This window comes from Microtus pennsylvanicus, chromosome 3 (genome assembly GCF_037038515.1).
Source record: "Microtus pennsylvanicus isolate mMicPen1 chromosome 3, mMicPen1.hap1, whole genome shotgun sequence".
NCBI lineage: Eukaryota > Metazoa > Chordata > Mammalia > Rodentia > Cricetidae > Microtus > Microtus pennsylvanicus.
In genome coordinates this window covers 123,933,777-123,956,217 of record NC_134581.1, presented here as the reverse complement: position 1 = coordinate 123,956,217, position 22,441 = coordinate 123,933,777, and the positions used below count along the sequence as shown (strand labels likewise).

The 22,441-nt window shown below is 40.6% G+C and overlaps 1 long non-coding RNA gene and 1 pseudogene across 1 annotated transcript in view; one reads left to right on the top strand and one right to left on the bottom strand.

Annotated features, from left to right (window-relative positions):
- LOC142846467 (uncharacterized) overlaps nt 1-22,169 on the bottom strand; it is a 34,707-nt gene extending 12,538 nt beyond the window's left edge. Inside the window, exons 1-4 of the long non-coding RNA XR_012910075.1 lie at nt 22,079-22,169; nt 13,732-13,932; nt 9,562-9,657; nt 9,196-9,288 (exon numbers count right to left, since the gene is read on the bottom strand). This is a non-coding gene — a long non-coding RNA (uncharacterized LOC142846467). The remainder of the gene's footprint in view (nt 1-9,195; nt 9,289-9,561; nt 9,658-13,731; nt 13,933-22,078) is intronic.
- On the top strand, nt 12,161-13,318 carry LOC142846466 (ADP/ATP translocase 2 pseudogene; annotated as a pseudogene).
- Nucleotides 22,170-22,441: the final 272 nt, after the last annotated feature.

The window sequence follows — 22,441 nt, the reverse complement described above, 5'->3', positions numbered from 1 at the left end:
CCCTTCCTTGTGCAGTTAGTTGTATCCTGCTACCAGCTTTTCAGAATCCAGCATTACAATCAAATCTCCTCTAAGACCTTGCACACTCAACATCCTGATTACATAGAGTTTGCTTTTAGAACCAAATTAACCAGCCACAGAACACCATTAGTTCATCTGTCTCAGTGAATGCAGCATAAAGATAAGCTATGGAACTCATGGCAATCCTCTGGCTGTGGTTTCCTGGGGGCTGGGATTAGAGGCATACACCACCACATTCTAAATTTTCATCTGTATCTTTATGTGAATTGTGTGTCCACATGCACTTGTCAGGTGCAGGTGTGGAGGTCTGAGCACCTCTGGCAGGCACCGGTTCTAGCCTTCCACCGTGTGGCTCCCAGGGATCTGATACAGGTCCTCAGGCTTGGCAGCAAGCACCTTTACCTGCTGAACCACCACAGTGGCTCTATCAGTGCCTTTTATATGTTTCCATTCCAGATGCCAATCATACAGCAGTAGCCAGAACAGATGAAAAGAACAGTGGACACTGCTTCCTTTGTAGGACCCTTACCCAGGGATCATACTCAGGAGTAATCCCTATGGTTTTACTCCATGGATCATTCAGGAGATGGTCACTCTCAAGCAATGATGCCCTCCTATGTAAATTTGTCAGGATTAAGCTATATCTGTACATACTCCCCTGCGTGTGTGTTAGTTAACTAATAGGCAGCCAGACATCATTGAGGTCCACAGTGACCAAAGCCATTTGCTGCCAAACCTAAGGACCTGACTCAGTACCCATAAACCACGAATAGGAGAGAACTGACTCCCTCAAGTTGTGTTATTATATCCACGATGCCATTGTATTATTGTATGAAATAATCAAAAAATAACATTTTTAATTAAAAAAGATTTAGCAACTAGTTATGGTGGTGCATGCTTCTCATCCTAGCATTCAAACAGCTGCAGCAGGAGGATTGCTCTGAGTTCTGGGACAAAGTCAACTACATAGGAAATTTAAGGCCAGTGTGAGCTGTGTAGCCATATCCTGTCTCAAAGCATCAGGGAACAAAATGAAAGAAGAATTTAACCAGTTAACAGTAAAACACCATTTCTGGAGCTAACTTTATCTTCCTACACAGTGGACATATAACAACACTCTGGAGTTGAGGTGTTTAAGAAAAATAAATAAAAACTTGATTCATCTTAGAATGAGGATGTTTTCATAAGCTACAAGAGTCTGGTACAGAAATGGCAACTCTTTAATTGGAGGTGATCCGAAGTCTTCAGCACCAAATAAGGTCGAATGAAGAGTCAATACAACCTCTATCCCCATCTCAACATGGTTTGTGGACAGAACGGGGTGGGATCAGGTGGATGGTAGGCCTTGGGGGCACCTCGGTCTGCCTCAGTCTCCCTGGAAATCACAGCTAAAGTCTGTGCTTACAGATTAACAGAAGAAACTTCCTCACTAGTGTGACCGACAGCCACAGATGTTAACTCAAGAGAACTCTAGCTCTCAAATACATCAAACCACCGAGGGCTGGATTCCAAGCATGGTCCACTGTGATGAAGAACTGAGAAGCCGGGTTATTGGTGTTCTCTCCCGCTCCCCTGAACTGTAACACAGCATAATCCCTGCGCGAGAGTAAGTCTGTGCAGAGGGCAAGCATTAGCATTCTGTCATCCTCCTGCTCCACTTTATCTCGCGTGGGCACACATGCTCACGTGCCCTAGTCACTTTGGTGTTTAATTAAACCGCTCTCCTCAGAAATAGCCGCATTCTCATTCCTGAGCCCCTTTGCATTTTCCCAGTTCCCGGAGACAAAAGTAATTTGCTTTTCTATTTGTCTTATTCCTAAATAAATAAATTTTATTAGTAATTTAATAGATGCCTTTTAGATTAAATAAGCACGCAGCTTGGATCCTCACAGGGCCATAAAATATGAGCTTGTCTCTCACATTGCGATGGCCTCGTACTAGACAGGGCTCCCAGGAGGCATAAAGGGAGGTGGTTTTAAAAGCACAGTAAGTAACAAGTCAATGAATGTCTGGGGTTCTGATTGTATAGACAGCCCTCATGGTGCGGTAACTGCAAACATTCTGGACTTCATCATTACGTAATGAATCACAACATTTTACACATGCATGTAAAACTATGTTTATATATAATATATGCTTATCTGTATGTAATACAATGGCAGCAAGAACAGATGTTGTCTGTTTTTCTGGGAAAGCTCCCACTGTTTGACAAGCTATGGAAATTTCTCAGGCATCCCAAGGGAACCATCGAGAGAGGAGTCCTGACACGGGAGGGCAGAAGAGAAGCAGAGCAAGGGCGAGGCCAGTGATTTCCAGGATGGCTGGCCTGTGATAGTCAGCTTTCCAATGCTGTGATGAAATACCTGAGAAGCAACTTACAAGGGGTTAAGGTTTGCCCAGCTCAAGGTCTCAGGGGTTTCAGTCTACAGTTAGATGACCTACAAGAAGCACGCGACAGAGGACGCTGGTCACTCCAAGGCAGCAGGCGATCAAAAAGGGTCAGGAGCCCGGGTCCTGACATCCCTTGGAGAACACACCCACAATTGCTTCTCTTCCTACACCACGCCTCATTTCTCAAGGTTCTATCTCCTCCCACTATTGCCTCCCAGAGAAGCAAACCTTCTACACGTGGGCCTTGTGGGAGTACACACTGTACACCTTAATTTCTTTCCCCATCAAGGAACGAGGAGTTAAGCACTGTCCGTCAATCCTCTCCAACAAGGAAGGAAGTGCTTCCCAGAAGCCTCCTGCCTTTGGCCAGCGAGGCCCACTAGCAATACTGTTGGTGAAAAGTTCCCTTACGGGCTTCCGGATCCAGCCAACAGCACAGGATCCCCAGAAGATGTGAACTGTTGAGAAGCAATGAGTTTTTAAAAATATCTTCCAAACATTATGCTTAGGTTACCTATCTTCTTTCTAGAAATCGACTCCAATAGCAGTGTAATTTTGATCCATGTTTCCCAGGAAGGACATTCCAAACTGATCCACTGCGGGCTCCCTCTTGTGTTTATTAGTTGTTTTTAATATTGTTTTTTTTGCACTTGTCACTTTTTGCCATCGCCTTCTCTTGGGAGGGAATGACTGCTGGCACTCAGGATTATTTCTTGATCCCTGCAGGATATTATATTTGATTGTATCATGATGATGATAATATCTCAGCTTCTCCAGACAGAAAAGGACCGCTTGGGGACCCATATCCTCTTCCTGTGGGTTTTCTATAGTGCTTGTAGTTTATCAAATGTTGGAATGCAGGCAACCCTGGTTAGCATGACCTCTAAAACTGGGCCAAATTACTTCCTACCTACAAAAAGTCTTCAGGCTTTGCAACCTTCGGATATAAGGTCATTGAAAGAACAGGAAGTGACCTGAAAATAAGAAACTTTATTCCTGTGTAGCAATCGGGGAGTTATTTCAAGATGTTTACAGCTTTGGCTAAGTTTTGCCATTTGGTGATGAACAACCTAGGCTCTCCTCACAGGAAAGAATATTAACACTAAGGGTAAAGGCTTTTTAAAGGAAACAAAATCATCTAGAAGAACATTCCAGAAGGACTCAGGTGTCATAGCATGCATATAACTTGTGAGCTCTCTTCCAATAAAGTGATGTCTCATTTTCCTAGCATCTTTGGAGAGTATTCCATGTTGAGTTAAAGACATCAAGAAATATTTCTACATCTTTTAACATGCTGACAAACCCTCTTAGCAGCACTGGTCCTTGTACTATGTTGCTATGTAGCACAAAAGAGGTGACCAAGGGAATGAACCCCAGCAAGAAGTTGTGCTTTCTAGCACCCCAGGGATCGTTGGGCTAGGAGAATGGTTGGCTCGTCAGCACATTGCCCTGGCCCTGACCGCTGTCTGATCCTGGTACCAGTGGTTTTTGCACACAGACTTGCCCAATTTTCTTAATTATTCAGTACTAAACATGTTCATTCTTTCCACCTTGTCCTTAGGACTGAACAATAGAGTGAAAAAACTATTTGGATAGTATTTGTATTGCATCGAGTATTACAAACCATCTAGAGCTGATGGAGGGTTGCAGGTCACATGAAATATGCTATTTCCTAAGTGTTTCCTGAGCCCCTGCAGACTTGGATATTCATAGGGTGGGAAGTCCTGGGACCAATCCTGTTCTCTCTCTCTCTCTCTCTCTCTCTCTCTCTCTCTCTCTCTCTCTCTTCTCTCTTTCTCTCTCTCTCTCTCTCTCTCTCTCTCTCTCTCTCTCTCTCTCTCTCTGTGTGTGTGTGTGTGTGTGTGTGTGTGTCTGTCTGTCTGTCTGTCTCTGTGTGTCTTTCTGTCTGTCTGTCTGTCTGTCTCTCTCTCTCTCTCTCTCTCTCTCTGTGTGTTTGTCTGTGTCTCTGTCTCTGTGTGTCTTTCTGTCTGTCTGTCTGTCTGTCTGTCTGTCTGTCTCTCTCTCTCTCTCTCTCTCTCTCAGGCTAAGCTTTCTTTGTAATGGCATCTTTTCTTCTTTGCCTGAAATTTCAAGTAGTCGGGGCATATATTTAAAGACAAGGCACATGGAACTTGCCACCCAGAGACATTTTTACTGCCTTCTCTTGTTGTTACATTACCAATGGCTGAGATTTGAATTTTCTTGAAGCATTATTGAATAACCATATCATCCATAAGCCCTGTGTGCATACAATACATTTGATGGTCACTGGTATTTGTTTAGTGCTGAATGGTTAGTAACCTTCCTCTTAAGAATTGTGTGTTATTTTTCAAATCCTGTGCCTATTATAAAGTAATGGAATTTGATGGCAATGGTCAAGCTGCCACAGGAAGTGGAGTGAGTGGCCTCCCCTTTTTTTGAACACCCTGAGTAGACATTTGAATGCATCTGGATTTGAGATATGTCTTCCACTTGCTCCGCATGCTTACTGGGATGGTGATTCTTTGAGTCCAGGTATGCTGATTAAATGATGCATATTCAGTTGATGAGTCCTTAGTTTAAAGAGAAAGGAATTCACTACGGGTTTCCTCATCTCTGTCATGTAAAACCGGCATAATAACAGCAGGGGCTTCAATAGTTTGCCTAAAGTGAACCCCTGCCTAGCAGTTGCTGTCATTACTTTCAGTGTCATTGTATCCTCTAAGAGTCTTTGTCCGGCCACATCTGTCCCACGTGGTTGTCTGTTGAAGGGATAGTTCCCAAGTCCAAGAGATGGGAAGATAAACTCTTCTATTTTCTTATATTTTCAGAAATGTTTGTGTGTAGATCATTATACAATATTTGTTACAATTTTTTATCCTAACTACCTCTGAATTCCAGTATCCCGTGGGTGCTCATAAATGCTTACAGGAAGAAGGAGAAGGAGATGTGATTTGCTGTAATTTCAGAGAAGTGGTCTTGCCAAGAAGCTCAAATAGAGAACTAAGAACAGAGAACAAGCGAATAATTTACTATGAATATCCTGGTGACCAATTAAAATGCAAATCCTCATTCCCTTTTCATATCTATGTCAAATGCAAGGCAGAAGCCTTAAGATGTTTTATCTTACAGAGATTAATGCCCTTGCTTTTCATTCCCATTCCAAGGAACAACTATTTACTTCTCAGACCTGAACTATTTCTCCTTAAAGCGTGTTGATATGTCTGCACGTATCCTTGAGATTCCTGAGAGCTCGTCCAGTTCAATTTTACCATTCAAAGGGGACAATAGGAGACCATGGTGATGCTCAGGCCTCCACTCTTCTTGCTGGCTGGCAGATATCTAGATATGACCCACAATTTATGTGGACAGGCCACAGTATTACTCTTGAAATTCTCAATCTCAGCAGTATCCACATAGGGCTCCTCCTCCAAGAGGTTACTCTCATAGCAGCTGAGAAAGCGCAATTTTGTACTCAACCGATTTGGGAACTACTATCTAAATAATATGTAAATTTAGAAATGTTTCCTTGGGACTGGAGTGATGGCTCAATGGTTAAGAACTCTGGATGCTCTGAGGACTAGGTTTGATTCCCAGCACCCACATTCAATCTTCTGCAATTCCAATGCTGGGAGATCTGATGCCCTCTTCTGGCCTCTGTGGGTGCTAGACATGCATAGGTATACTGCCATACCTGAAGGCAAAATGCCCAGGTACATAATTTTTTTCCTTAATTAAAATAGAAAAAAAAAGATCTTTCTAAATATTTGCCCAAAGTCTTAAATTTCAAACTGATGCCAAGCTGAAACGCTGGAAAGCTGATTAGGACCTACTGATCCCTACTGTTTTTATTACACTCCTCAACAAATTAAGCTATTGAAGAGTTATTATTCATATGCTAAACTTCTTTAAGGCTTTATGGGCTTTTTAACAAATTTCCCCATCTGTGTGAGTTACACAATGCACGTTTCTGATGTCTAACTTACCTCCTTGAAACAAACAAAAACACTATGGTGTACTAGTAGCTTTTGATTACAAATTATTTGCCTTTTCCATCCAAAATTTTTACATTAGCCATTTTGTTCACAAAGAACATTCTTTGTACCTCTTAGGGTGAAGTCTCAATGCACTGCTTGCTCTTTCAGACAACGTTTGCCCTTTCCCACAGTCCCTGCCTTGTGAATCAGCAACCTAAAGGCTGTTATGAGACTCGTGCATGCAACTGGATAGAAGTGCATAGGAGTTAAGACCGTAAAAGTGTCAGTATTAAGGGAAAGATTATTTATGCCAAAGGAAATTATCAGCAATCAAAGATTATGCATATGTATAATCTTTATATATAAAGGTATTTTAAAACTATAAGAAAACCTAAATAGTGACATTTTATTTATGTTTTTTTTTTATTTTTTATTTATTTTTATTTATTTATTTATTTATTTATTAAGGATTTCTGCCTCCTCCCCGCAACCGCCTCCCATTTCCCTCCCCCTTCCCCGATCAAGTCACCCTCCCTAATCTGCTCGAAGAGCAATCAGGGTTCCCTGACCTGTGGGAAGCCCAAGGACTGCCCACCTCTATCCAGGTCTCCTAAGGTGAGCATCCAAACTGCCTAGGCTCCCCCAAAGCCAGTACGTGCAGTAGGATCAAAAACCCTCTGCGATTGTTCTTGAGTTCTCAGTATTCCTCATTGTCCTCTATATTCAGCCAGTCCGGATTTATCCCATGCTTTTTCAGACCCAGGCCCTATCATACAACAAAAGTATATGCTCAACTATGTTTATTTATGTTTTATAAATAAAGCTTGGCTGAAGAACAGAAGGTAAAGCTAAGCCAATAGAGGCCAGGCAATGGTAACACACACCTTTAATCCCAGGATCTGGGAGACAGAAGCAGGTGGATCTCTGTGAGTTCAAGGTCACCCTGAGCTACACAAGGTCAGTGCAGAAACAGATCCAGGTGGTGGTGGCTCACACTTTTAATCCCAGCACTAGAGAGGAATATAAGCCAAGATGAGTCAGGAACTGGCTCTCTTTTCAGTCTGAGGGTTTCTTAGAGGTCAGAGCTCTCTAGTGGCTGGCTGCTTTGTGTTTCTCATCTTCAGGTTAAACCCCAATATCTGTGTGTGTGTGTGTGTGTGTGTGTACATATGTGTGCTTGTGTGTGTGTGTTCATACAGACATGGGTCCATACATCTTACTGTGACTGGTTTTATCATGGAGTACTAGTTAGCTTTTGTTAGCTTAACACAAACTAGAATATATAAGGAAAGAGAGCATCAACCAAGGAGTTGTCTCCAGCGGACAGGCCTGTGGAGAAGTGTGAAGGACATTTTCTCACTGTGGGCAGAGTCATGCTTGCCTCAATATGGGTCTGGGACTGGAAGCAAGCTATTAAGCATCACACTTCGAGGCTCTCTGCTTCAGTTCTTGCCCCCAGGTTCCTGCCCTGACTCCCCCAGTGATAAACTGTCATCTGCGAGTGTAGCCGAAACAAACCCCTCCTCCAATTACTTTTGATCTTGGGGTTTCTAGGACACATGGATTCTGGGAATCTGAGCTCAGGTCCCCACACTTTCAAGTCACTTCACAATAAAACCGTCTCCCAGCCCTCACCTAAGTGGTCATTTACATACTCGATGTTGAATGTAGGAAAAATATAAACAACTATTTGTAAACTACGAGAAATACCTAGGGAGAAGTGCACCTGAAAGGGATAACACAGTGTCAATAGCAGTCTCTAATCATCAGTAGACTCCAAAGGTATACCATTGCTCTCCGCCAAAGGTATACCATTGCTCCCCGCCAAAGGTACTGCATCTTTGGTATGTAAACTTTGTTCCATTTTCCTATTTTTCCATGTGGTTTTTTGTTTCAGACATGTAACTTAAATGTGGTACAAGCATTTCATATCATTCATGCCTATACACTAATTAAAAGAGGACTTCTGGTTCTGGTTTTATTTGCATTTTCTACAAGTTAATAAAATTGAACATATATTTCAATTTTATTGTTTTGTTTGTTTGCTTGTTTGCTTTTCATGTGTTTTGGTTTTTGTTTGTTTTGGTTTGTTTTGGTTTTTCAAGACAGGATTCCTCGATGTACCTTCTGCCTGTCCTGGGATTTTTTTTCTTTCTGTCCAGGCTGGCCTTGAACTGAGAGACCCCTCTGTCTCTGCCTTCCAAATGCTGGAATTAAAGGCATGTGCCACCATGCCCAGCTTTTGAACATATTCTTTTAAGCATAGGAGCCATTTAGCTTTCCAAATTGTGTGTCTACATATATACAACTACATGACTATCTGTATATTTATAAACATCTATCTTTAATTGTGTACTTATTAAAATTGCTCATTTGCACATTCAATTTTGGATGGATAAGCAAACAGGAGGGCCTAAATATAGCTCCCTCACAAGTACTTGTTTAGTATATGAGGAACCCTCAGTTCAATACCCAGAATCACATTTTTTTAATATAAATTACTATCAGCTTTGCAAAGAAGAGTTCTGGAGGGTGAAGTCTAACCAGAGACGTCAGGAGAGTCACACCCTACTTCATGAGATGATGCTCTCTTTCAGCTCTCCCTTGCTTGACTCTGAGCTCTGGAGGAGAAGAGCCCTGCTTAACTGATCACCTAGCACCTGGCACAAGGCTGCCTCTACTAACCACCCCAGTGAGCACTACTGAACCAACTTGCCTAACTGTGGGTAGTATCTAACTTTATTACTGCCTTACCCATAGCCGGTTACTTTGCACAGAAAGTCCCGTCCCTCTTAGAAGCTAGAGCTACTTTGATCCTGTGCCTCACCCGAGCGCCAGGAAAAATGCTCCTCTCCTCCTATTGTGAATAACCACGGCTAAGCTGAGCCGGCTCAGATGATCTGCGCAGATGCCAAAGATCCTGGAGGAGACAAAATGCAGCCTTATGGGATTCTGACTTTTTATAGCTCTCCTAAGTGACAAAACCAGGCTGATGGACAAAAATGAATTCATTTCGGTGAATCCCAGCCCTTCTGCCTCTTTTGTGTGAATGAAAGCTTGGCTAAGAATCCCTTGAGGGAGTGGCCCTGAATTGCAGAATGAAGAGGAAGTAGAGAATTTGGACCACAGGAGGATTACAATATTCCCTGTTAAGGTTTTGCTCTGTTCACAGCCCAGACTTTGTATCACCTACCCAGTGAGCTGGCACAACTGCAGATCCAAGATCAAGTCAGCTGTCCAGTGCTTCCTGAGACTTCTGAAGCAGAAAGGGAGGCCGTTTCTCTCTTCTCTGAATAAGTTAAAAAAAAAAACAAGAATAATTTTTTATTTTAAAAAGAAAAATTACTAAATAATAAATAATCCTTCGTCATTTGGGACATATGAAGCTTTATTTGGAACACACAAGCACAATAGTATGCCAAACAGAACAGCTACTTTTTAAAGTCTTGGCAGTAGATCTCAAAAAATATTAATATAATTTACCATAATTTAATTCATACTTTGTACTAAGAACAAGCTGTCAATTTCAATGAAGTTGCAGAATTGCCTGAGAAAACAGTCTTAGAAAAGTCTATTTGTTACAAAGCTGTGACTTTTTGTTGTTGTTGTTAGAATGTCAAAGACCTTGCTAAATAATCATATTGATACTTTTCGGGCAAATAGATTTTCACTTTGTAAATATCATTGAACAGCATCTCTCCAGCTTTATAAACCTTCTTGGAATGTCCCTGGGGTTGTGATCTGACCCCGTAAAATTTCCATCTGCTGGGAATTACATGCTCCAACATCTTTGGTATTTCATATTTCCTACTGGTATATTCTCACTAATACCATTGGGTTGAACCTTTCTATCAGTCAGAGCTACATAAGCTAAATTTTTCTTTGGCTTTCTGAGCTTCCATTTATTCAGCAACCTCGAAAAACAAACGACAAATGCAAGTTGTTCTCGAGCGAGCAGTTTCCAACAATGTAAAACCATCAGCTGGAGCCAATGGCTTCAAATTCAGATTAATATATGGCTGTTTAAGCCACACAGGAAGGACAGACGTCTAATCAGGATGGGCTTGAAGTCCTTAGAGCCGCCTGCTTCCAATCAGTGATCCCATACACCAAAGCATTTTCTGAGAAGTGCATTTATGGATGTATTTTTGAATTTCCTCTGCTTTGCTGTGAGGAGAAAAACATCCCCAAAAAGTACAATTGTGCAAAACAGAAAATGGCAAAACACTGCGAAGCAAATGCACGGTTTGTGGCTTTCTCGGGCTTCCTTTCAGGTGGCAACTAGCGGTATCTGTGATCGGGCAAAACAGGGCTAAAGAATTTGTGTTACAAAACGATACCACCCAAGAAACCAAAACCAAGGCTAGTATATATATGTATGTGCCCAAATAATAAAAGAAACTGTAGTTCGGCTATAGAATTCTATGCTAGGAACTTCTATGATCAAAAGTTAGACAGTAGGCTTAGATTAATATTCTTGGGCACCAACTCTATGTAATGAGTTGGTGTGGGCATCTTAAGACAGCAAAGAGAAGAGATTTAGTAAGGAACTGTCTTTAAGGATCTATCTCTTGAGCCCCAAAGACTATGCTATAGAAAGGAATAGCTTTCTTTTTATGTTACCCTTGTTATTTGGTTTATTGATTTTTTTGTTAGTAATCAAACTTTTCCTCTCCTTTTTTCTTTTCATTCGTTTAAAAACCAAAATTGGTGAGCTAAAGAGAGCTGAGGACTCCATCACTCCTAGCACAGGAGGCCGGCAGACTCCTGATACAAACAAGACAGAAGAGGACAAACATCTGTTAAATGGACATAGCGGCATATTTCCTTCCAGACGTCTGTGGGAAACTTAATCCTTGCAGTGAATAGTTGGGAGGGCAGAGACTCACAGCTGCTCAAAGTGTTGTAAATAAGAGGCACTTGTATGCTTAATCCAAAACAAGACATTTTTCCACCTCCTTCTTAGTGTAGAGAACACTGCAGGGAAGGGACAGAAAGACTGCACTATCAGGAGTAAGGAGACCGGTATCTAGGCCTGACACAGCCACTGCAGTCTCTAACCCACAGCAACTGTGTTTACTTGCCCTGGGCTTACACTAGACTGACTCTGTTGGCCATCAGTTACCAACAGGGGAGACACTTATAGGGTCCTACCTCTTCCTACTGAACTACTGGCTACTGAAAGATGCCAAGAAAGGCATCACTGTCTTCAGGTGTGCACCAAAAAGTGAGCCAACCAAACTCCAATGACTAGCTTCAAACCCATGGTCATACAGACAGCCTAATTAAACTCAATGGGTCACAAACCAAAACAAAAATACATGAATGTGGGAAAGCAATTGATAAGCATGAGAGGACCAACAGGTGTGGGGGGGTATTTATAATATATTTTAAAGATGTATGAAAATGTCAAGGAACAAATTGTATTAATAAAAAAGAATAATCATCCATCTAACAAAAAAATCAGCCAATAATATTATGAGAATTAGCAAACTTTTCTTAATAATCCCCTTAAATGTAAAATATCTTATCTTTCCAACTAAAAGAGCTAAGGTAGATATAGTAAGTGTAAATACATATGTACCAATGTTTGGGGCTCCTAGATTCATAAACAAACACTAATAAACATAAAAGCATACAAGCATCCTTATATGAGTGAGTGACTTCAACACCCAGTGTCATCAATAGATAGGTCAACCACCTTAGGAGTCAATAAAGAAATGTAAGAGCCCCAGAGTCCGGGAGTCGAAGCCGGTTGTCAAGCCAGTCCCGTTCCGCGCTCCCCTGTCTTTTCTTTCTCTTTCAACATGACAGGTGCCGCTGTGTCCTTCGCCAAGGACTTCTTGGCAGGTGGAGTGGCTGCGGCCATCTCCAAGATGGCGGTAGCGCCCATCGAGCGGGTCAAGCTGCTGCTGCAGGTGCAGCATGCCAGCAAGCAAATCACGGCAGATAAGCAATACAAGGGCATTATAGACTGCGTGGTTCGTATCCCCAAGGAACAGGGAGTCCTGTCGTTCTGGCGTGGTAACCTGGCCAATGTCATCAGATACTTCCCCACCCAGGCTCTCAACTTTGCCTTCAAAGATAAATACAAGCAGATCTTTTTGGGTGGTGTGGACAAGAGGACCCAGTTTTGGCGCTACTTTTCAGGGAACCTGGCATCAGGTGGTGCCGCTGGGGCCACATCCTTGTGCTTTGAGTACCCCCTTGATTTTGCCCGTACCCGTCTAGCAGCTGATGTGGGCAAAGCTGGAGCTGAAAGGGAATTCAAAGGCCTTGGTGACTGCCTGGTTAAGATCTATAAATCTGATGGAATTAGGGGCCTGTACCAAGGCTTTAATGTGTCAGTCCAGGGCATTATCATCTACCGAGCTGCCTACTTTGGCATCTATGACACTGCAAAGGGAATGCTTCCAGATCCCAAGAACACTCACATCTTCATCAGCTGGATGATTGCACAGTCTGTCACTGCTGTCGCTGGCTTGACTTCCTATCCCTTTGACATGGTTCGCCGTCGTATGATGATGCAGTCAGGACGCAAAGGAACTAACATCATGTACACAGGCACAATCGACTGCTGGAGGAAGATTGCTCCTCCAGCAAGGCCTTTATCAAGGGTGCATGGTCCAACGTTCTCAGGGGCATGGGTGGTGCCTTTGTGCTTGTCTTGTATGATGAGATCAAGAAGTACACATAATTATGTCGTAGGTGTTCTCCCCGAGAACAGGCATGTTGTATAATATGCCATATCATGAACATTCTGGACAGATTCTCTGGGCTTGTCTGTTTTATCAATGGCAACTATTTACCAGTTGAAAAGTGGGAAGCAATAATATTCATCTGACCAGTTTTCTCTTAAAGCCATTTCCATAATGACAATAATGATGGGACTCAATTATATATTTTATTTCAGTCACTCCTGATAATAAAAATTGAAGAAATAAAAAATATCTAAAGACAAAAAAAAGAAATGTAAGAGATAATTCATACAAAGAGGATGGGCTTATTAGTTGTTTACAGAATATTTCATCTATTAGCATTCTTCTCTGTAAGCAGACTTTTCTTCCAGTTTCCAAATAACCAGCAATAATAATTCAAATATTAATTATAAATGCTTAGCCAATATTATTATATGATATTATCAGCCAATATTATTAGCCAATATTATTATCTAACTCTTACATTTTTTAAAAAGATTTATTTATTACATATACAGTGTTCTGCTTGCGTGTATGGCTGAATGCCAGAAGAGGGCACCAGACCTCATTACAGATGGTTGTGAGCCGCCATGTTAACTCTTACATTTTTAGATTAACCCATGTTTTTTAATCTACCCTCTACCACATGGCTCATGGCTTGTTACCTCATTTTCTACACATCCTGCTTCTTCTGCATCTGCTGGTGCCTCCTCTGACTCTGCGCTTCTTCATTCCAGCCTCTCTAATGAAGTTGTCCCACATATACTTCCAGCCAGGCTGCCGAACAGTCAGCTTTTTATAAAACCAATTTGAGCGACAAATCTTTACAGTATACGAAAGGATTATTCCACAGCAATTTTCTTTCTCTAAAAGAAATCACATTTTAAACTGGAATTCAAGTCTTAACAAATGCAAAAGCACTGAAATAGTTTCTTGTACGTTATCACATCACTAAAGAATATAATAGAAATCAATAGCAAGAGAAACGTCAGAAGCTATAATAATAGTTCCAAACCCACAAATGACCATGATTTCTTAAATAAACAGGGAAGAAGATTAGGAAAGCATGCAATCCAATGAAATAAAACCAGACCTTTCAGAGCTTTTGTTATACATCAAAAACAATTCTAATGGAATAGTGTGTATTACCACAATTAAAAACCAGAAAGACTTCAAATAAATAATTCAATGCTGCACCTCACTGTCTTAGAAAAACAAAAAGCCACTGACAGAAATAAAAAATATCACACTTAAGTTAAACAGAGGTTAACAGAATAATACAAAGAATAAGTGGAGAAAATTGGTCCTTTGGAAAAAAATAAGCAAGATCCATAAACTCTTAGCTGAAAGACCAAAACAGAGGACAAAATTAATAAAAATTAGAGAAGAAAAGGTGGGCATCACAGCAGATTCCAATGAATCAAGAGAACCATAGGGGAAAAATGCTTTGAAAACTTATATTCTAAAAGGTGGAAAATCTAGAAGAAAAATAAATCTAGAAGAATTTATAAAAAATATAAATTTTGGGGCTGGAGAGATGGCTCAGTGGTTAAGAGCGCTGCCTGCTCTTCCAAAGGTCCTGAGTTCAATTCCCGGCAACCACATGGTGGCTCACAATCATCTGTAAAGAGGTCTGGTGCCCTCTTCTGGCCTGCAAACATGCACACAGACAGAATATTGTATACATAATAAATGAAAAAATATTTTTAAAAAGTTGTGAGAAAAAAATATATATATATATAAATTTCTTTATATTTCTATGAACTACAACTGCCAAAAATAAATCAAGAGGATATAGATAACCTAAACAGATTCACAACTAACTAGAAGATTGAAGCAATTTTAAAAATTAATGTCTCCTGACAGAGAAAACCCCAGGAGAAGATGAATTCACTGCCAAGTTCTACCAAACCTCTAAAGCAACTCTCACAGCTATGTTTCTCAAATTGTTCCACAAAGAAGAGGAAAGGAACACTGCCAAACTTGCTCTAAAAGGTCAGCATCACCAAACAAGAATACCCTAAATAAAACCATAAACAAATTTCCAAGATGGGTATAAATACAGAAATTTTTTTTATATATTCTGTTCAGGCTTATGCATAATTTTATTGTTTCTCTTTTCTCTCTAGCATAGAAGAGCAATGGGGTAGGTGGTGTTTTCTTGGTTTCTGCAAACTTCTGGTAGGAAGAACTTCTGACAGGAAAATTATTGGATTTGTGATGACGGGGCATATGTTTGTCATTAGAGATAATCTTCCTTAAAATGCAGTGAAACTTAAGCTAAATAAATAAGTAAATAAAGTTAAAGGGTGAGGTTTCTTTAAAAATACATTTTTTTCAAATATAAGCATGTTGTCGAGGCAATTACATACATTTCTAACCCAGTCTTGGACAGATGTCACCAAATTTTTTTATTTGTATTTATTGCAAGTTTCTTAATGACTTAATGAATTTTGTGATATTAGCAACTTTATAAGCATATTTGTTCTTTGATATAATTCAGCAGAAGAATTTAATTACTACAAGCTTCTTGATATTACCTATCAAAATTATTAAAGAGAAATTTGGATACAAGTAGAAATTTCTGTATAAAACTGTGGTTTTTCTTCAGAGTACAGAGAAATGGAATTGAGAACATAAAGGCTTATGAGAAATATTGCTCCTATTCCAGAGAGAAATTCTTAATGAAACTATTACAAAACAAATTCAAGAACACATTAAGATCACATACTATAACCATATACAAGAATGATTTGACACACTGTAGTAATAAGAGCGGCGGGGCTGCGTCCCCGGCACCCAGCCGCCCCCACGGCTAGCTTTACCCGAAATAATTACATGGACACTGTATTCTTTTAATCACTGCTTGGCCCATTTCTATCTAGCCACTTCTCGGCTAACTCTCACACCTGGACTAGCCCATTTCTAATATTCTATGTAGCACAGCTAGGTGCACTTACCGGGAAGATTCTAGCCTAAGTGCATCCTGGGTCGGAGCTTCATCGCGTGCATCTTCCCTGGAGCGGGGAGCATGGAGTCTCTCTGAGGCGTCTGCTCCCGAGAGGAGAGCTGTGGAGTCTGAGCTCACTTCCTCTTCCTCTCAGCATTCTGTTCTGTTTACTCCACCTACCTATGTTCTAACCAATAAAATGGGCCAAGGCAGTTCCTTTATTAGCCAATGACCTTCCTCCATCAACACACCTCTATCTGTACCTACTTCTACTTCTACATATTCCTACCTAACAACACACAAATGCACTTAAGGACAAAAATCAAATAATATTAGCAAAGAACAACATTTTCTATGATAACAGCCCTAAATAAATTGAGTGTAGAAGGAGCATATATCAAAACATTAAAGGCTATAGACAACAACCCAAAATCTTCGACCTAAGATCCAAATCTCTGAAACTGTTAGAGGAAAGCATTCCAAGCTTCAGGCATAGCTAATAACTTTTCTGAAGTGATTCTAGTGGCAGAAAATAATCCCAAGCTCTGGTGAAGAAGATTCATAAAATTGAAAAGCTTCTCAATAACAGAGGAAACAGTCCTCAGAATGGGGAGACAGTTTCCTGAAAAGGGAACAAGCTACTGCAACTGTCCATGAGATAGTAACTAATGTTAGGATCTGAGAAGAAATTGCACTAAAATATAAACACCAAAGAACAAGTCCACTCAACAAAGGGGTAAAGGAGCAGAACAGCCAGTTCTCATCAGAGAAGAAGGAAAAGGGAAAATAAATGGGCACCAACGATCTGAAAGTGTTTGTCTTATACAGGGTTTCTACTGCTGTGAAGAAGACTCCATGAAGACTCTTATAAAGGAAACCATTTCATTGGGGTTTAGTCCATTGTTGCCATGGCGGGAAGCAAAGCAGATGCAGGCAGACGCGCTACTGGAGCTGAGAGTTCTTACGTCCTTTAGGTCATTCCATTACCCACATGCTCAGTAATGTATTTTGCAAGGATTATTTTCTAAATTTTTTTTAACTTCTCATTCCCTAACGGTACCATTCATAGAGAAAAAGTTGAAGTTCTAAGACAATTCAATTATAGTTTTCTTTTGTAGACAATGCTTCTCTCTGCACAGCTCACTGAGTTTTAAGAAAACATATTATGTATGATGGTCACTGGCCACATTTATCTTTTTCCCACTGGAGATTTCCATTTCCATATTTCCCAAACAATACGTATAAAGGTACTAAGTAGCTAATTAGGGCTGAAAAATTGGAAACCTAGTACAAGAATGATAAGAAACCCAAGACAGTATTTCATATAAAATAAGATAATAACATAGTCTTTAAAAACTGTTCATATGCCAACATTCTTAAACATGAATATGTGCCAGAGGAAGGCAGTATTAATATAGTGGTAGGATACTTTCCTAACTCACACGCCCAAAATTCAATCTCCAGACCCCCACGACACATACACACACACACACACACATACACACACAAATGATGAAACAATTAATAAAATAAACAGTAAAAAACATTCATATGCTAATTTCAACTATTTAATTTTGGTAAACAGAAAGCAAAATCCCAGAACATGTATTTAGAAGCTACACTGGTGGCTATAAAACAAACCTAGGGCCTAGTGGTGGTGGCGCACACCTTTAATCTCAGCACTCGGGAGGCAGAGGCAGGCAGATCTCTGTGAGATCGAGGCCAGCCTGGTCTACAATAGCTAGTTCTAGAACGGGCACCAAAGCTATAAAGCTAAACAGAGAAACTCTGTCTCATAAAACAAAAACAAAAAAACAAACAAAATCTAGGAAGCCTGAAGCCTGGGAGAGAGAATGCTCATGAGATCTCTAAGAGGACCAGAGTCACATGGCCAAGCCAAGGTGTGCTGTGAACACAAGACAGAAGGAATGCTTTTGCCCACAAATCCCTTTACTCTTGGCTAAAGCAGACCGGTTTTTCTGGGCTCACTTCACCTTTCAATTTTGCTTAAGTCAGTCATCATTATATAAATATCCCTCATTATCTGATCTATCCCACTTCTGAGACTAAATTACAAGGCTTTTAATGGCACTCTATTCAAGCCTAGGTTTTACTCTTAGAGAGTGACTGTTTGGATAGGATGGATTTAGTCCTTCCTTCTTTGAAAGGGGACGAGAATGTGAAAGCTCTGAGCTCATCCCCCATCTCTACTTTATAGAACACCTCTTAAATCAACTCAGATTACAGCCTGTCCTATTTCAAACTTTCACAGACAGATCCCATATCTTGCCAAGGAAATGATACGTAGCCCTCTCTGTAAGTGACTTCTCATTTCTAATGGAAATAAATTAAAATAAGGCATAATTTCAAAGAATCTTTTGTTCTAAGTAGCACTATATAACTTGACTTAGGGCTTTTCATGTTAATCATATAAAAAGAATCATCTTTTGGTTGTGGAACTTCCGGGGAGCGCCAGTTTCTGTAAGGAGTTTATGTTAGTGTTGGTGTTTTATAGGGCATAGGCAAGACTGACATTGTATAGCTGGGATGAAGCACCATTATAATAATAATCCGTTTGCTTTTCTGTCCATTATCACCTTTACCATCTCTCACCAGTTACCACCTAACTTGAAGGAAAGCTTTGGAAAGTATTTGGGAAGTTAGAGCAGGTACGGCTGCTATTAAAGCTTTTGTGCTTGCTGGCTGCTTTACAGAGTTCCTGGATTCTTTTGTCAGTTGTGTAAAACAGATGGCCTGAAAGTTCTGACCGAGTATGCACATTTAGTCTACGCCTAACTTAAATATTATTTTTCATTTTCCCTATATTTATCCTCTATAATTATGAGTGTCTTCCTTTATTTTTCCTTTTGTGTTTTTATTATATTTTGACTTCTCAAATAAAATCCATTAAGACTAGGCTTTTTTTTTCACTAGACTATATACAGCATTTAGTTGTCTGTCACACTTTCCACTTGTTGTGGATGTGTGTAAGTGGTTTTTAAGAGAATTATAAAAGTTTGCAGCTTTTTAAACTGAATGCCTTTTGTGTATGCCTTTGCATTTTCTATTACATAATTATACATTTAGTAAAGTTGACTTCCTAACATGTTGGCTCTCCTTTATTACTCCACAGTTTTTCTTTTTCTTTTAAAGTTTCAGAGGTTGGACTGCATAGGGCAACAGCAGAGCACTTGCCTAGAACATCCAGACGGGAGGAAAGAATAGGTAAGATCAACAAATTGCATCTATCATTCCTCCTCAACCATATGAGCCACTTCCCTAAAACCAAAGTGTTCATAAAACTGAGTTAAGGGGACTGCTACAGATTGGAAGTCAAATCACCTGGGGTTCTTAGCCGGATTAGACTTTCAATTTGTAAAGATAGTGAAAGAAAAATTCAACAATTGATATCCAAAGTGAGGATATGAGATGCATTGTCATAAATTTTATAAGTATGCATTATTCTATAACATAAATTTTTACTACTATGGAAAAGAACGTTTCTAAGCTGAATTCTGAGGGGAAATCCTGTCCAAATTTCAGAGTAAATTTTGGGTGTTGGGATGTCACCACCTGCTGGACGATCAGAATCAGGAGGTTTTCATTTTAGAAACCCTCCACAGAAGCAAACTCATTAACACCAGACACCGGTTGATCCCCACTCTTCCAAGGTGCCGATGTCCTCACTGCTTTCTGTCTGTGCGTAAGGAAACAGACACACAAAGCTTAGGCGGTGCCCGATTATTCCCGCAGATGGTACTGCTAGTTATGCACACCGATGTCACGCCTGACTGATTTCATCTAAGACTCCTCTCGGCCCCCCGGTTCTCCAGTCAGGACCTCTGTGCAGCAGCACATGCCCTTTAAGCATGCGGACTCCATGTTGGATGTCAATGCCCAGTTTAACAACGGATATGGGTTCCACATGACATCACTTTTCACAGTGAAGGGTTTTCCTGCCTCCCTCATCCTCTCGTTTTTGTTTTGAGATAATTTAGACCTGAGTTTCTACTGAGTCCTTGTGTTTTCTCCTGAAGGTGAGTTGGCTGAATTATTCAGTACGAGCAGTCTGTGTTCCTCATTCTCTCCTTATTATTTTCTCACCCATAATAAAAGAAACAACACAGGTGGCATTTCCAACCCTCTGGCTGACAATTTAAGAACTGGTGGAGAGGATGCGAGAGCAAATGCTTTATAAACTGTGAGATGGATGATTGGTGCTCAAGTTGGCTAGTAGTTTGAAAGCTTCAATCACAAAGATACACCCCTTAGCCTTTGACCCAGCAATTCCACTTTGAGAATCCGTTCTACCCATTTTTTTCAGACATATATATTCAAGGCAGTACTATTTGCAATAGCATAATAAATATTTGGAAACAATATATTATAATAGTCAGGTAAAATAAATTGTAGGAAAACTAAGCAACAACACTGTGCAGAATATTTTGCAGCCTTTATTTGCTTGTTTTACTTTGCTTTTTATTTCATTTTGCTTTGCAGGGGAGTACTGAGAATTGAACCCTAAAACATTGTGCGTGCTAGGCAATGTCCTACCACTGTGTTACATCTCCAGCAATCAATACACTTTGTAATGTGTGATGGTGTTAGGTAAGAAATCATGTATAAGGTGGCTCCATGTAATTCCCAATTGAGACTTTGGGAAAATGTTGGAACATTCCTATCACTGGCCTGTCTGAGGCCCTGGCTCTCAGGGGTCAGGCCTGGTGAAGGCCCTCTCCAGGTGCTTTGCTAATGGCTAGAGGAGATGGGCCACTTGGTTTTGTTTTGTTTGTTTGTTTCATTAGTTTTTGTCAACTTGACTCAAATAAGAATCATCTGAGAGGTGGGAACCACAATTTTCATAAAATTAATCTGTGGGTATTGCACTGTCCTGACACTTGCTCTTTAGACCAGGCTGGTCTCAAATTCGGAGATTCACCTGCCTCTGCCTCCCAAGCGCTAGTGACTGTAAGCTTTTCTTTAGTTCTTTTTCACAAGTTAGAAATGTAGCTGTGTGGGATCTTACCCTGAGGTTACCGCTCCTTTTATTCCATTTATTAATCTATCTGTTTCCTTGAACACAGGACTTAGCTCCATTCTACCTCCGGGTGCTCTTCTTCTCCTCAGACTTACATTTTGTCATTTACCCTGCTCAGCTTGCTCCTTTTCATTATAAATCTTTATAAGCATGGACAATAGTAACCACATGGCAGTGTCTACATTTGGCTATTTTGAGATTTCCTCTGCCAATGGAATTAATCCAGAACTCTTCCCTTCAGTCTCAGGCAGCTGAGAAGTTCCTACACACTGATAAGCCTCTCCGATGATGCAGCAATTCAAATCAGACCAAATCAAATCAAATTAGAAAAAAGCCCAGGTTTAATGGATAAAATGTTCCTGGATGGTTTTCCAAGCTCCCAGAGAAGAGACAGGAAAGGAAGACCAGAAAACCACGCATCTGTTTTTTGGGGGGCAATTTGAATACCCTGTGGGAGCAGACTTGAGCATCTCTGGGGGAGGGGTCATCATTTGGTAGGCTTTCTGAGATGTGGCAGGTTTTAGAGAGAGATGGGGGAAGGGGGTTGGGATGGAGCTTCCACCAGAACATCCCAGACTCTGTAGGCATATGGATACGAGAGGCTGGGATTAAGATTCCAGTAGAACAGCAGACTCTTCAGACTAGGGCAAAAGGCAGCCACCTTTGTCACAAGAATATTTCTAATTTCTACCAGAATGATTTCTAGGTAAAAACATACTAAAAATTCTCTTCTGAAACCTCTTGAGTGAGCCCTCAACAGTTCAAATAACTCTTATCACCTCTATTTTTCATGCTCCCCCTAGTATGGGCCATTAGGCAGTGCTTAAAGCGTTCCACTGTTTTCTTATCCCCAAGTAACAAAGTCCAAGTTCCTCCAAACAAAACAATGGTCAGAGCTATCACAACAATACCCCAGTCCCTGATACCAATTTCTGTCTTAGTTAGGATTTCTCTTGCTGTGAAGAGACACCATAATCATGGCAACCCTTATAAAGGGAACATTTAATTGGGGTGGCTCACTTACAGTTTCAGAGGTTCTGTCTGTTACCATCACGGCAGGGAGCATGGCAGCATGCAGGAAGATGTGGTGCTGAGAAGTCTACATCTTGCAGGCAACAGGGACTGAGAAACTGGGCTGTATCCTGAGCATATAAAACCTCAAAGTCCAACCCTACAGTGGCACACTTCCTCCAACAAGGGAATACCCACTCTGACAAAGCCACACCTCCTAAGTAGTGCCACTTCCTGTGAGACCGTGGGAACCAACTACATTCAAACTACCACACTCTCTGAGTTGGTTTTGGTCAGCAATAAAACCCCAACTAAGACAGAAGAACAAAAGACAACAACCCCCTTTTTTGGATCATAGTAATTCAGAACCTGGGAA